Source organism: Mobula birostris, chromosome 18 (genome assembly GCF_030028105.1).
Source record: "Mobula birostris isolate sMobBir1 chromosome 18, sMobBir1.hap1, whole genome shotgun sequence".
Lineage (NCBI taxonomy): Eukaryota > Metazoa > Chordata > Chondrichthyes > Myliobatiformes > Myliobatidae > Mobula > Mobula birostris.
The window spans coordinates 61,759,582-61,775,287 of NC_092387.1; the positions used below are offsets into that span (position 1 = coordinate 61,759,582).

A 15,706-nucleotide genomic window follows, 5' to 3' on the forward strand; every position below is an offset into this window, starting at 1 on the left:
GTGCTGCTTCATAACAGCAAATTCAATCCTGAGCTCTGGTGCTGTCTGCGCGGAGTCTGCACGCTCTCCCTGAAACCGAGTGAGTCTCCCTCCCCCAGGGTGCTCCGGCTTCCCCCCACATCCCTGAGATGAGGGCTGCTGTGTTAACTGGCTGTCGGAAATACTGCGGGTGGTAGAAACAGTTGTACGGAAATTTAGCAAGTGGATGGGTTTGTTCTTTGACTCGCATAAACTCGATGGGTTAAATGGCCCCCTAAATTGTGGAGAAATATAGAGACATTAATTTGTAGTATAATACCGGGACTTTAAGTTTAAGGCTCCAGATCCATCCCTCTCCCACTGAGCTGCAGTCACTTCTCCTGAGCACCTCTGTCTTAGAGAGGTGGTCAAAAGGCGGGAGGAAAGAGAGCAGCGTGATGTGCGTGCGCAGCCCTCCAGCGAAAAACAATATTGTATCTGTTAAATAGGGGCCATGGACAATTCTGATTTGATGGAGACGGACGTGAAAGCACAGAGGAACATCTGGAAAAAATTTCTGCAACACCAGTTCGCTGCTGTGGTTACTGCGCGATCGGGAATCTTTCAGAGGGAAGGCCTCAAAATCCCCGGCTTTGCCTGCTGTTGGCGACCGAGATGGAGGTCGAATCGTTCGGATAGCGATGGCACTCAGTGCTCGGTGTCGGAGAGCTGATCAGAGGTTCGAAGTTTTCAGACGACTCAGAGTCGGACCGTGGTCGGGTATGGCAGGGAGAGTTTTTCTTCCTTCTCCCGTCTGCGTGAGATGTGGGACATTTGAGAGACTTTGAACTTTTACTGTGCTCATGGACTTCTTCATCAAGTTATGGTATTGTTGCACTCTTGTAACTATATGTTATAATTATGTGGTTTCGTTAGTTTTTTCAGTCTTGGTCTGTCCTGTTTTTTGTGATATCACACCGGAGGAAATATTGTATCATTTCTTAATGCATGCATTACTAACTGACAATAAAAGAGGATTGCGTGTCTTCATAATCCAAAAAAAATCCAAGTACACTTATAGTCAAAATATGTATACATTATAAGGAGATTCATCTCCTTACAGGCAGCCACAAAACAAAGAAACCCAAAAGAACCCATTAAAAAAAGACCAACAAACACCCAATGCGCAGAGACAGAGAGGGGAAAAAACACAAATCGGTCAAACAATAAAAGCAAGCAACAGCGTTCAGAAGGAAAGTGAGTCCATAGACACGAAGCCTAGAGCAGGTCCTTGGCCTCAGCCTCAGTTCATAAAAATGCCGTGGAGCTCGCAGACACGAAACCCAGAGAAGTGGAAGCAGACCCACTACACAGAAATCTAGACAACCTTGCAAGTGGAGGCGCTACACTGTCTTAGGCAACACACACACACACAAAGCTGGAGGAACTCAGCAGGCCAGGCAGCATCTATGGAAAAGAGTACGGTCACCGTTTCAGGCCGAGACCCTTCGGCAGGATCTCAGCCCGAGATGCTGACTGTGCTTTTTTTTTTCATAGTTGCTGCCTTTCCTGCTGAGATCCTTCAGCATTTTGTGTGTGCTGCTCGGATGACCGGCACCTGCAGATTTTCTCTTGTTTGTGACTGTCTCAGGTACCGTCTTCGACTGAGGCATTACACTGAGACTCCATCTAAGTCCGATGTTTCAAAGAAAACACTGTTTAAAAAAGCAATTGAGTTTTCTCTATTCACTTCTTTTTCAGGACCATCAACATATTACAAAAACTGTACTTTCTGTGATAGCGCAAGGAAGCAAATTGATTGTCACATTCCTACTATAACTACTACATTTAAAAAGTCATTAATTAGCTGTAAAGTTAAAGTTTCTTCTCCTGTTTCCTGGGAAAGAGAAACTTGCAACTTTTACTGCCACTGCGAACAGGTCTTGTGGATGACACAATCATGCTAACAAGAAAACCCAAAGCCAACATAGAGCAAAAATAGTGGGAAATCCTGGAGTGGTCAAGTCAGATTCCAGACCTCAATCCAATTGAGAATTTGTAGCTGGACTTGAAAAGGACTGTTCACTCACAATCCCCATGCAATCTGACAGAGCTTGGGCAGTTTAGTAAAGAAGAATGGGGAAAAATTGTAGTGTCCAGATGCGCAAAGCTGATAGAGACCTATCCACACAGACTCAAGGCTGTAATTGCTGCCAAAGGTGCATCTGCTAAATACTAACTTAAAGGGGTGAATAATTATGCAATCAATTATGTTCTGTTTTATATTTGTAATTAATTTAGATCACTTTGTAGAGGGTGTTTTCACTTTGACAGGAAAGAGTCGTTTTCTGTTGATCAGTGTTAAAGAAGACAAATTAAATCCACTGTGATGCAATGCTGTAAAACAATAAAACATGAAAACATGCCAAGAAGGGGTGAATACTTTTTATAAGCACTTTTATACATTCCAGAGAGGAAGAAGTATTGTAAAGGAAAGATGACACAAGCATGGCTAACAAGAAGTCAAAGCCAACATAAAAGTCAAAGAGACAGCGTATAATAGAGCAAAAATAGTGGGAAGTTAGAGGATTGGGAAGCTTTTAAAAACCAACAGAAGGCAACTAAAAAGTCATTAAGAAGGTAAAGATGGAATATGGAAGTAAACTAGCCAGTAATATTAAATAGAACACCAAAAGTTTCTTCAGATGCATAAAGTGTAAAGTAGAGGTGAGAGTGGATATCGGACTACTGGAAAACGATGCTGGAAAAGTCGTAATTGGGGACAATGAAATGGGGGGGGGGGGATGAACTGAATAAATATTTTTTGCATCAGTCTTCACTGTGGAAGACACTAACACTATGGTGGAGGTCCCAGGTGTCAGGGGGCATAAAGTGTGTGAAATTACCATAACTAAAGAGAAGATTCTTGGGAAACTGAAAGGTCTGAAAGTAGTTAAGTCATCTGGACCAGATGGTGTGCACCCCAGAGTTCTGAAAGAGGTGGCTGAAGAGATCGTGGAGCCATTAGTAATGATCTTTCAAGAATCACTAGATTCTGGAATGGTTCTGGAAGACTAGAAAATTGCAAAAGTTGCTCCATTCAAGAAGGGAGAGAGGCAGAAGAAAGGAAATTATAGGCCAGTTGGTCTAACCTCAGGGTTGGGAAGATGTTGGAGTCGATTATGAAGGATGAGGTCTCAGGGTACTTGGAGGCACATAATCAAATAGGCCATAACTAGCATGGTTTCCTCAAGGAAAAATCTTCCCTGACAAATCTGTTGAAATTCTTTGAAGAAATTACAAGCAGGATAGACAAAGAAGAATCAGTTATGTTGTGTACTTGGATTTTTTGAAGGCCTTTGATAAGGTGCCACACAAGGCTGCTTAACAAGCTACGAGTCCATGGTATTACAGGAAAGATTCTAGCATGGATAAAACAGTGGATGATTGGCAGGGGGCAAAGTGTGGAAATAAAGGGAGCCTTTTCTTACTGGCTGTCGTTGACTAGTGGTATTCCACAGGGGTCTGTGTTGGGACCGATTCTTTTTACGTCATATGTCAATTATTTGGATGATGGCATAGATGTCCTTGTTGCAAAGTTTGCAGACGATATGAAGACAGTTAGAGGGGCAGGTCGTTTTGAGGAAGGACTTAGATTAGGAGAATGGGCAAAGAAAAGGCAGATGGAATTCAGTGTTGGGAAGAGTTTGGTTATGCATTTTGGAAGAGAGTAAAGGGTTGACTATTTTCTAAATGCAAAGAGAATACAAAAAACTGAGGTGCAAAGAGACTTGGGAGTCAGTGTTGAGGAAGGCAAATGCAATGAAAGCATTGACTTAAAGAGGACTAGAATATAAAAGCAAGAATGTAATGTTAAACTTCATAAAGCACTGGTGAGGCCTCACTTGGAATATTGTGAGCAGGTTTGGGCCTCTTATCTTGGAAAGGATGTGTTAAAACTGGAAAAGGTTCAAAAGAGATTCACAAAAATGATTCCAGGATTGAAAGGCTTGTCATATGAAGAGCGTTTGATGGCTCTGGACCTGTATGCACTAGAATTTGGAAGAATGGGGCTGTCCTCTTTGAAACCTATCAAATGGTGAAAGGCCTTGATAGAGTGGATGTGGAGAGGATGTTTCCGATAGTGGGAGAGTCTAAGACCAGAAGATACAACCTCGAGAGAGGGGTGTCCTCTTAGAAAGGATGAGGAGGAATTTCTCTAGCCAGGGAGTGGTGAATCTGTGGAATTGTTTGCCACAGGCAGCTGTGGAGGACAAGTCTTTATGTACATTTATGGCAGAGGTTGATTGAGCAGAGCATGAAGGGTTATGGGGAGAAGGCAGGAGAATGGGGCTGAAAAGCCATGATGAAATGGTGGCGCAGACTCGATGGGCCAAATGGCCTAATTCTGCTCCTATACCTTATGGTCCTGTGGTCTTCAAGTTCCCATCTCAGCTTACGCAGTTTCCTCCTTGCTACAACAATCCCTGCCGTCTGCATTAGGGAATCCTTCCCAACTGACCTGTTGTCTTCCCAGCTCCAGAATACACTGCCCTGGTGTCTCTCTGCCCACTGGAAATACTGTGGGGTGGGGAAGTGGGTGGGAGGGGCAGGACAAATTAAACAAATTCCTCTGTACTGGTGGTTCCACTTGCTTACTCATTCAATGCATTAACTCACAGGATTGCTCATAAGCTAACATTTACCTGGTGAGTAACAGGCAAGAACAGGCAAGTTTTTTTCATATAATAGTTAACTTAAAAGCTTACTTATATTTATTTACTGAGAGACAGCACACAATAGGCCCTTCTGGCACTTGGAGCTGCACCTCCAGCAATTAGCCTAATCATGAGACAATCTACAATGATCAATTAACCCATGAACCAGTAGGTCTTTTACATTTGGAAACCAGTACTGGGAATGTTTTTATTTTATTTTTTATTTATTGAGAAACAGCACAGAATAAGCCCTTCCCACCCTTTGAGCCGCGCTGCCCAATAATCCCCCAATCTACCCCAAGCCTAACCAGGAAACCGGAGCTCCCGGAGGAAACCCACACGGAAACGGGGAGAACATACAAACTCCTTGCAGGCAGAGGCGGGATTGAACCCTGGTTGCTGATACTGTAAAGCATTGTGCTAACCACTACACTACCATGCCTCCCCACAGTAGGAAGCCTCCTGCAAGTACGGCCACTTGGTGTTGTGTTACTCAGTAAATGTAGAACTGTTCCCGGAAAATGTCAGCACCAATAAGTTGTATTCATCTCACACTGTTAACACAATAAAACATTCCAAAGCCGTTCACAGGAGTGGAGTTAGACCCTTTGTCACTTGCCAATATTCAGCCGGGGGAAGGCTTTATGAATTGTCAGAGATAGGGGTGGGGGAAAAAAAGGGATCTGGGGAAGGAATTTTGTAATTTATGTGGATGAAAACAGCCACTTCAACAGGAAGGAGCAGGGAAAGATCTAAGGAAATATGCACGTACCAAAACAGCGATTAAAATCCAGCCAATAGCCCTGGTTTTAAAATGGGATTAAATCACCTCCCAATCCCCGTACACCCAGCTAGCTCTTGCCTTCAAGACCATTACTTCATAACAAGACACCAGCCCCCAGTGGCTGCAGGAAATAGCAGCTACACGCTCAACTCACAGCCATAAAAGTAGAGAGCTTACTAAATGGCATGACGCAGGGTGCAAGCGTTCTACAGGCAGCTGACCACAAGGGCTTGCCAAGCTACCTCCCTAGTCATAGCCCAGGCTATTGAACAAAGAGTGCCTGTTGAGTGAGGTGATGAAGGGCTGGCATTGCATCTGTACGCCAGCAGGAGGCACTGCGCTAGGGGGGGAACAGAGAAGGTAGAATTATTAGCAAGAATAAAGTTGGACAAGTCATAAGTGCCAATGTTTTCTCTCCAGTTCAGGAAACACAAGACCATGGTGTGCACCCATGGCTCAGTGCCAGCAGCTGCCCACTTCTCAAGCCAACTGCAATTCTCCACTAGGCACCAAATTCATTAACAGCATTGACCTAATCCAGCAAGTAGCGGATCGCACTGCCTCCCACTCTAGGAACAACTGAACCAACTCACACCAGAAGATCCCAACTCCTGGCCCCACCGGACCATTCCAGGGAGGCACAACATTCTTCAGGTGCAAGGACAGGTAACCCACGTCAGCTCCAAACCAGTTTCAATGCCCGTCCGTTTGGGATTTGTGGCAAGACCGGCAGCACAGTAGCGTAGTGGTTAGCACAACCCTTCACAGTACCGGTGATCCAGATTCAATCCCCACTGCTGTCTGTAAGGACTTCGGACGTTCTCCCCGTGACCGCGTGGGTTTCCTCCGGGTGACCCGATCTCCCCCACAGTCCAAAGATGTATCGGTTGGCAGGTTAATTGGGTATTGTAAATAGTCCCGTAATTAGGCTCAGATTAAATCAGGGGATTGATAGGTGGTGCTGATCGAAGGGCGGGAAGGGCCTATTCTGTGCTGTATCTCAATAAATAAAAATAAATCAATAACTAGACCATCCCAAATTGCCCCTTGAGGAGGTCACAGTGAGCATTCCAATGCCTAGTCGCTTACTAGGCCACCTTAGAGAGCATTTAAGAGTCAACCACAGAGTCCAAAGTCACATACAGGACGAGACCAAATAACAAAAAATATCTTCCCTTGAAGTTTTTGTCATTATTCAAACTAGATTTTTCAAATTCCATATTATTAATGTTTCAAATTCTGTTGCTACCATTGTGGGATTTGTTCATGTAAATGATTCTAGATTTGATTGGCTTGTCATACGAAGAGCTTTTGATGGCTCTGGGCCTGTATTCACTAGAATTCAGAAGAATGAGGGGTGACAGTGAAGCCTATCGAATGGCCTTAATAGAGTGGATGTGGAGAGGATGTTTCCTGTGCTGGGGGAGTCTAAGACCAGAGAACACAGCTTCACAATAGAGGGACGTCCTTTTAGAATGGAGATGAGGAAGAATTTCTTTAGCCAGAGGGTGGTGAATCTGTGGAATTCTTTGCCACAGGCAGCTGTGGAGGCCATCTTTATGTACTGTATATTTAAGGCAGAGGTTGATAAATTCTTGATTGGTCACAGGGCATGAAGGGATATGGGTGGGGGGAGGGTGGTTGTGAGGAAAGTAGGAGATTGTAGCTGAGAGGAAAAAAGGATCAGCCATAATGAAACAGCAGAGCAGACTCGATGGGCCAAATGGCCTAATCCTGCTACTTTATCTTATTGTTTTATTTGAATTTGGGGTCCCTGGACTATTAACTGCTGCAGCATCACCTCCATCTAAAGCTGCCACTGGTCCTCTGATCACTGTTCTCCCTCACACCAGTGTAATTTCCCCTCTCCCCATTTTGCAAGAAACACTCCAACTCCTCCAACTCGGTGACTCTTGTGGTCCCTCCATCCACAAGCTCTGAACTCTCTGGCTACGACACATTGACTTTATATAATTAGGTCTGTAAAGTCTCTTCTACCTTCCTTTTGAAAAATAAATTCCCTAGTGCCTGGCAACTAATAGAGTGTCTTTGAACCGTGGACAGTTGGAAATGCTGTAGCCAATTTGCACAGAGCAAGGTCCACAAATAGTAATGTGTTAATGGCCAGATAATCTGTTTTAGTAACTTTGACTGTCAGATGAGCAGTGGCCAAGGGACACCAGAAAACCATCCATCCCGCTCTACACCCAGCGGGCTTTAACCTTTCACCTAGGTTTCCCAATCAAAGAGAAGTTGTCTCTCTGCCACATATCATAATGAGTCAATTGACGAACACAGAACAGTGAACGCAAGAGCCAGAATTTTTTAAATCTGCTCACATTGGGGACCAATCCAGAAAGTAGCAAGGGAGCCGACTTCAACAGAGCTTGCACACCATCTCAATGCCAGCAAGTCCCACTCCTCCCACTGCTCGCATATGTTCCACAAGGTACAGACAGCCCTCTTGCATCTCACTCAAGTCCCGAGCCAGGGGATGACTGCGCCAGGCTTTCCAACCACAGAAAGCATCTTGCTGAACCGGGCACAGAAGAGGTCAGTATATATCCTCTTATTAATTCAAAGACTCCTTTAGTTCATAAAGGCTGAATCTGAAAAAAAAAGAATACAGTTTTTTTTCCTTCAATTAATAGATAATGGTCCTTTAAGGCTGTTTTTGCCAGAGGGATAAGTTCCCACTACCTATTAAATGGTCCCAGTGGCAATCGCCTCAAATAGCCTCTGGCAACCAAGTTCGGCCCCTGACCTTCACATGCGGCTTAGCTACTAAGCCCATGGAGCCTTTTCGACTGACAGGAGAAGCGGCAAAGGCTGGTTCTGGTGCAAGAAAGCCAGTTGCTTTGAGGAGATGCCTGGTATGGAAACACCAATGCCCTTGAAACGGAAATTCCTACAAAAAGAAGTGGATACAGCCCAGTCCATCACAGGGAAAACCCTCCCCAGCACTGAGCACATCTCCACAATGTGTTGTCACAGGAGAGCAGCATCCATCATCAGGAACCCCCATCACCCAGGACATGTTCTCTTCTCGCTGCCATCAGGAAGAGGGTACAGGAGCCTCAGGACTCACATCACCAGGTTCATGAACAGTTATTACCCCTCACTCATCAGGCTCTCTTGAACCAAAGAGGATAATTTCACTTGCCCCATCACTGAAATGTTCCCACAACCAATGGACTCACTTTCAAGGACTCTTCATCTCCTGTTTTCAATATTTATTTGCGCAGTTTGTCGTCTTTTGCACACCGGTTGAACACCCAAGTTGCTGCAATCTTTCATTGATTCTGTTATGGATTTACTGAGTAGGCCCACAAGAAAATGAGTCTCAGGGTTGTATATGGTGACATATATGTACTTTGATAAGAAATTTTACATTAATCTTTGAGTAGTGAACAGTAATGGACCCTCAGATGTTTTCCACTGTGACTAGGCGCATTAGCATCAGCCACGACACAGAGGGCTGCCCAAGTGGCCTCAGCTACAGACAGCAACCCCAGGGAAAGAAAGGTGTGTGGTCTGCTCGACAGACTGTGAAGCTGCCAAAGGCACCAGCTTCAAGACATCTTTCAAGACTCCCAAGATCCCAATGACACTCTTTCAAGGGCGCTATGTTTTTTCCCCTTCCTGGGCCAGATCAAGCAATGAATGTTCCACAGGAAGGGTCTTTGACCAGAACCATTGCCTGGTTTTCTCACCACTGATGCTGCCCAACCTACTGAGGACTTCTAGAATTTTTATGTTTTAAATCAACAGGACGGCACTCAACATTTAGTTTGTGGGAACTCACTGTGCTGTGACTTTTGATGTTACACTTTGGAAAGCTAAGTGCCTTGGGAAACAAACAATCCTGTAGAGATGCAAACCTGAATTTACCTTTCTACGGTGGTGCCTTGGACAGTGAGAGAAATACAAAGTGAAAATATCCTTCAAGTATAATGGATATTCTGGGGCTTCCAGCCGGGTATAGGTATTGATTTTAACTGACGTTTCAATGACAAACTCTGCCGTCTTCATCAGGGATGATACCTAGTCCAGTGGTGTTTATATCCCCATCATCCGTCCCTCCTGACTGGATGAGGACTAACCAATCAGGTTTCTGCTGTCCCTCATTGTTTACAATCAAATTCCAGTTCTTACTTAGAGCGAGACCTTCGCCTTTGTTAAAATTATTTCCCTCTAGTTTTATTTTAATGGCGTCACCAGGCGGTTTCAAAAACCATTGGCACAACACAGCAGTTTTGTGCCATTGTCAATCCTACGGGCATTGCAAATGCAAAGTTCTGCTACTGTCGATTTCTCTGGGTAACCCAAACGGATACATCTCCTGTGCTCCTTGATGTGGTTTTCCACCCGTGCACCCTGTCTGACCGTTATGTGCTTCTCCACATTCACAGGGAATCCTGTAAATACCAGCCCATCTGCGTCCCAGGTCACCTTTGACCTGCGTAAGCTGTGATTCGAGTTTCCTTGCGGGTTTGTGAATGGTATTAATCTGGTATTTCCTGGCAATCCTGAATAATGGAGAGTTTTAAACGAATGGCCACTCAAGTGTGGAAACAGAGGCCCCTGACTGGAAAAATAGAGAGCAAGAGCTTCATGCTGCTTTACTGTACAAGAACTGTTTACTTCTCATTTTTGCCTCATCTCTCCACTGAGTGTGGTGTGCAACAACTTAGAGGGAGCTTCACTGTCTATATAACCCACCATGTCCATGTCCTGTGAGCGTGTGAAGGAACGGTGCAGAGGGTGCTTTACACTGTGTCTAAGCTATGTTGTACTCATTCTCACTGCTTTACAGGACATAGTTGAGAGAGCGCTGCCCTGTAATTATGGTTATACCGCATCAGACCAGGCAATATTTGGTGGTGACAACAAACGAGGGAGGATGATAAGATTCCATCCCCTTCAGCTGAACCAGCTCCAAGTTTTTGATCAGTTAAGCCCCAGTAATGGATTCACTCCACAATCCGACAATAAACAGAACCCCCCTGTCAAGCCTGCAATGAAGGACTCCAGCTGCGTCTCCATTAGGACCCTGATACAACGTCACAGGCAGCACTGAAGCAGGCTGGTCACTAATCCTGACCTATGACGCATTTGGAATTAAGACTATACAGAGTTGGTAGTTATTGCAACCATCTCTATTTCAAGCATCCACTCCCAAAGTGCTGCCTGTGTAACAAAACTAAGTGTGGTCCACATGCCATACTATAATGGGAGAGAGGAGAGGCGAGCCACTGTTTCCCTGCCTCGAAGCTTTGTTGCTGCAGCTCTCAGCAACAAGACCACCCAAGTTTGATGATGGAGTTGCTTATCAAGCCGAGGCCTACAGCTCTGCAATTTCTCTTCTCATTCCAAATTCCCAAACAGACTTGCCAGGACCCTGAGCTCTGAAATTTCTCCACCTCGCTACCTCATTGTTGCTAAACATTTACGATTTTAAACATGATTCTCCTTCATAAAATGTTAAATTAGCATCAGAGATCTAAGCCTGACCCAGTCCAAACACACTGATGTCACTGCCAAGGAATTTCACTAACACTCCTGCAGTCCCAGGAGACTACAGAAATTTATCACAAACCATTGATGTTTACCAATTTTCATCGATGCACCACAGAAAGTAATCTGTCTGGATGCATAATGGCTTGGTATGGTGACAGCTCTGCACGTGACCACAAGAAACTGTTGAGCGTTGTGGGCAAAGCTCAGTACATCGCAAGAAGCAGCCTCCTCTCCATGGACTCTGTCCGTACTTCTCAACGCCTCAGTAAAACAGCCAGTACAATCCAAGACCCCACCTATGTCGAACATTCTCTCTTTTCCATCCAGCTGAAGATACAAAACCCTGAAAAGTATGTACTTTTGCTCCCATTGTTATCGGACTCTTGATTGGATATCTTGCACAATAAGATGAATTCTTGGTCTCACACTCTACCTCATATGACCTTGCTCTTTATCATTCACCTGCATTGCACTCTCAGTAGCTTCAACACATTCTATTATTGTTTGACCTTGTTCTACCTCAATGCACTGTGTAATGAATTGATCTGTATGAACAGTGCACAAGACAAGGTTTTTCACTGTATCTTGTTATGTGTGACAATAATAAACCAATTCCAAAGGAGACCAGACTTAACATTATAACACGGTCCAAATGAGGAGCTTAATGGGGATGTAGAAGGGTTTGGGAAGGGAATTCGAGGAAGGTGGATAATGAGGCCATGGGATGGAGGATAGGTGGACAGTTCCTCTAGTTCACTCACTCCACCCCCCTGCCTCTCTGATCCCTGGGAATGCCTCTCCAGCTGGAGTTGCCATGTCTTCAGCTAACCCTTTCTCACCTCTACAGTCTCCTCCCTTATTCCTCAAAAGGACTCAGGACAAAATTTGGCACTCTATTGCTCAGCATCACATTTTTGTTCCAAGGAGCTTCAAACAAAAAATGTGGCACCAAACCACTTGAGGGTAATTTATTTCATGGGTTTTGTTAAGTATTTGCTCTGCGTAAAGACAAACTGGGCAACTTACCCACAGGGTTTCACAAAGGGCAGTGGGAGGAACACCAGAGGGTAAACATGCCCACCGGCTCCTGGTAACCACATCCAGCAAAGTAGAAGGAACAATAGCTGGATTGGCTGCAAGAATCGTGAGTACACACAATGCTGGCAGACAATCAGCCTAAACAACAGATGGCCTTCCGTTGGTCAGTCTCAACCATGGATGCTGCATCCTGGCTGCCGCCTATGCAATGGGCTCCCCCTCTCCACACAGCTGATGAATCCAAAGGAACGGCAGAGACCGACATAGTTTGGCATCAGCTGTGTCGCAGGAGCTGCCAGTCAGCGTTTCCAGTCAACTCAAAGTAGGACTGCCTTAGGGGCCAGCTCTGGATTTTTCCTCAGGCTTTACTCCCAATGCCTTCTCTGTGAATGGATATAGCCACAGGCACTGACGGTTTGAGATCAGAGTTTTCCTTCTCCAAGATGGGCTGCCAACTGTGGCTGGCAAGCCCCATCTGCCCAGAAAAGCAGAAGGACCACAATATCCCCCAAACCAACCACCCAAACTCTGCCACCTCCTGGGAAAACCATGACAGAGTGTCTGAGTCCAACATTGGCCTCATCAGCCACCTTGGAAATGGAGAAGTTATCCACGACTCCAAGGGAGTGTCTAGGAAGAGAAGCTGAAGAAGAACCAAGGGACACACAATGGCCTGGGAGGTACAATTCCTGTCATCTTCAAACCTGCCCAGAGATTTCCAATGCCCAGTATGCAGACCGAGTCAAGGTTGTGAAAGATGCTGCTGCACTCCCTCTTCACTAACGCCAGAGGATCAGCCTGCATAACTTATCCAGGTGCTCAAAAGTTGACTCCAAATTTCAGTACTTGTATCTCTGGATCCAAAGGCTGCACAGGACAGGAAACTTCAGCCTCCACCTGTCAGGGCACTGCCTTTGAAAGTTCCAAACACAACCTCCACTCCCCATTCCTCTGAGGTTTACTTACAAAGAAAAATTACTTTTAGTTTACCAGCACAAGCTCCAGCAGATCAGTTGACCCTGACAAATCCAATTTTAATACCTACAGATCTTTTCTCTTTTTAAAAACTCAATGCCATTTGTCTGTGGTTAAGTCAGCTGCACTAATTTCGGGTTTCCTGTTTTGTTTTATTAAGAAACAGAAGATTGCACAATCAAGCACAGCTTTTATATCCAATGGTTTGCCTGTTCCCAAATATTGTTTGGCACCCGATATATGACAGCTGACCCCAGAGAGACTCTCCAGACCATGTTGTGTCTACTTTTATTTTTCATACATTTTGTTTATTTGGAGATCAGCACAGAACAGCCCCTTCCTGCCTGCCGGCACGAGCTGCACCATGCAACAACCCACTGATTTAACCCGAGCCTAATCATGAGGTGATTTACAATGGCCAATTAACCTACTAAGCTGCACATCTTTGGACTGTGGGAGAAAACCGCAGCACCCGAAGTAAACTCACCCAGTCACGGCCATAACGTACAAATTCCTTACAGACGCCGCAGGAATCGAACTCCAACGCCCTGAGCTGTAATAACCTTGTGCTAACCGCTACACAACCATGATGTCCTTTAGGGGAGTTGGGGTGATGAGAGTTGGGAGAGGGGGTACAAAAACAAAAGTAACTGGACCACTCAGCTCAAAAAGACTGCCCCTCCATTCTATACAATTTTAGCTAATCTATGCCAGCATCTTCAGTGTCACTTTTCCTCCACCTCAAACCCTTTTAATAATCCAGTCTTCAAAATCCCCTAAAGCCGGCTCTGCTATAATACAACTTCCTATAATGCAGAGTTTCTTAGGAACACAACTATCACGTTAAAGCACAACTACCTGCGCGCTACGACTTAGAAGCCACAGTATTTTCAGAGACATTCTGAGGAGACTGGGGCAGCCAAGGCTCCTCACCCCATTCTAACAACTTTCTACTGGAGCACGATAGAGTGCCCTGTCAGGGTGCATCACCGGGCAGTAGGGAAGCTGCAAAGCATTGGTCCACCAGGCCCTACAGGAGATAGTAAAAACCGATGAGAGGATCATCGGGGTCTCCCTCCTCTTCAATTTGTGACATTTATCAGGAGCACTGCCAGTGAAGGGCCCAAAGCATTGTTGAGGATCCCTACCACTCGTCCCACAATCCCCTTGACCCACTACCGTCAGGGAGGAGCTACAGGGGCATCAGGACTAGGACTGCCAGACTGGGTAACAGCTTCTTCCCTCAGGCTGTGAGACTAATGAATACCTTACCCCCTACCCCCACCAAAGTCTCATCACTAGAACAGCAAGCTGTTTACTGTTTACCTGTGCTGAGCACTACATGCATTTTGAATATATTATTAACTTATTTATGGCAATATTTTGGTTTCTGTGCTGTGTGCGATATATGTTTTGTGCACGCACTATGGTCCGGGGGAAAGTTGTTTCATTTGGTTGTATACATAGAGTCAGATGACAATTAACTTGAACTTGAAGACAGAATAGGAGGCCCTGGAAATTTTCCCACTACCGCAGGTGAAAACCAAGGGAGGCAACGGAAGCGTGAAAGAGCCAAGGGGTGCGGCTAGTGGCCGAGACACCTGCGTAGCCGCGTTGTTGATTCACACAAGCCATGAGAGCCCACTCCCCTGGGCAATCAGAAGCCCTTCGCTTTTGTTCAATGTACTTCAGGGCAAACCCCTACAAAGCCATTATGGAAACAACTTACAGGATTAGGGGTACACAAGGAATATTGCCTGCAATTCTAGTCGCCCCATTATGGGAAGGATGTGGATGCTTTAGATAAGTTGGTTACCAAAATGCTTGCCAGTGGTCAAACATTTTAATTCTGATTCCCATTCCAACGTGTTGATCCATGGCAGATGAGGCCACCTTCAAAGTGGAGGAGCAACACCTTATATTCCACCTGGGTGTTTGCCAACCTGATGGCATGAATATCAATTTCTCCTTCCAGTGGATGAATTTTCCTCCCCCTCTTAACTATTCCCTTATCTGCTCTTTTACTTCTCCTCACCTGCCTATTACTTCCCCTGGGTCCCCTCCTTCTTCCCTTTCTCCTATGGTCCACTCTCCTCTTCAATCAGATTCTTTCTTCTCCAGCCCTTGACCTTTCCCACCCACCTGGCTCCACCCATCACCTCCCAGCTATTCTCTTTCCCCTTACCCCCATCTTTTTATTCTGGCATCTTCCCCCTTCCTTCTCAGTCCCGAAGAAGGGTCCCAAGATGATGACTGTTTATTCTTTTCAGTAGATGCTGCCTGACCGGCTGAGTTCCCCCAGCACTTTGTGTGTGTTCCCAGGACCCTGAACTAAATGGCATTATCAATAGAAAGAGGTTGAACAAACTTGGGTTGTTATCTCCAAGTGTCATAAATTTATGGGAAAAGTTAATAAATTAAAAGAGGTATACAATTATAATAAACAGTCAGAACGTTTCCCCAATGTAGAAATATGAAAATACTAGAGGCCATATTATATATTTAAGGAAAATTTGTGGGGTAAGTCTTATACCTTTTGTTATCCACAGAATGAACGGTGCCTGAAATGGGCTGCCAAGGGTGGTGGCGAAAGATTCAAGGGTTGTTGGACAGAGACATAAATATGCAGGAGTGGTGGGATATGGATTGGGTACAGGCAGACAGATTCATGTGTTGAGCATGAACATTACAGGCTCAAGGGCCTGCTCATGTT

The 15,706-nt window shown here is 45.2% G+C and overlaps 1 protein-coding gene across 3 annotated transcripts in view; it reads right to left on the reverse strand.

Annotated features, from left to right (window-relative positions):
- igf1ra (insulin-like growth factor 1a receptor) overlaps positions 1 to 15,706 on the reverse strand; it is a 311,540-nt gene that overhangs the window by 272,785 nt on the left and 23,049 nt on the right. The window contains exon 1 of one of the 3 annotated variants that reach the window (XM_072282802.1): positions 4,379 to 4,481. The exons of the other annotated variants lie outside the window; for them this stretch is intronic. The gene's annotated coding sequence lies outside the window, so the exon portion shown is untranslated. Of the gene's footprint in view, positions 1 to 4,378; positions 4,482 to 15,706 lie in introns of those variants that run through there. 3 annotated transcript variants of the gene reach the window in all.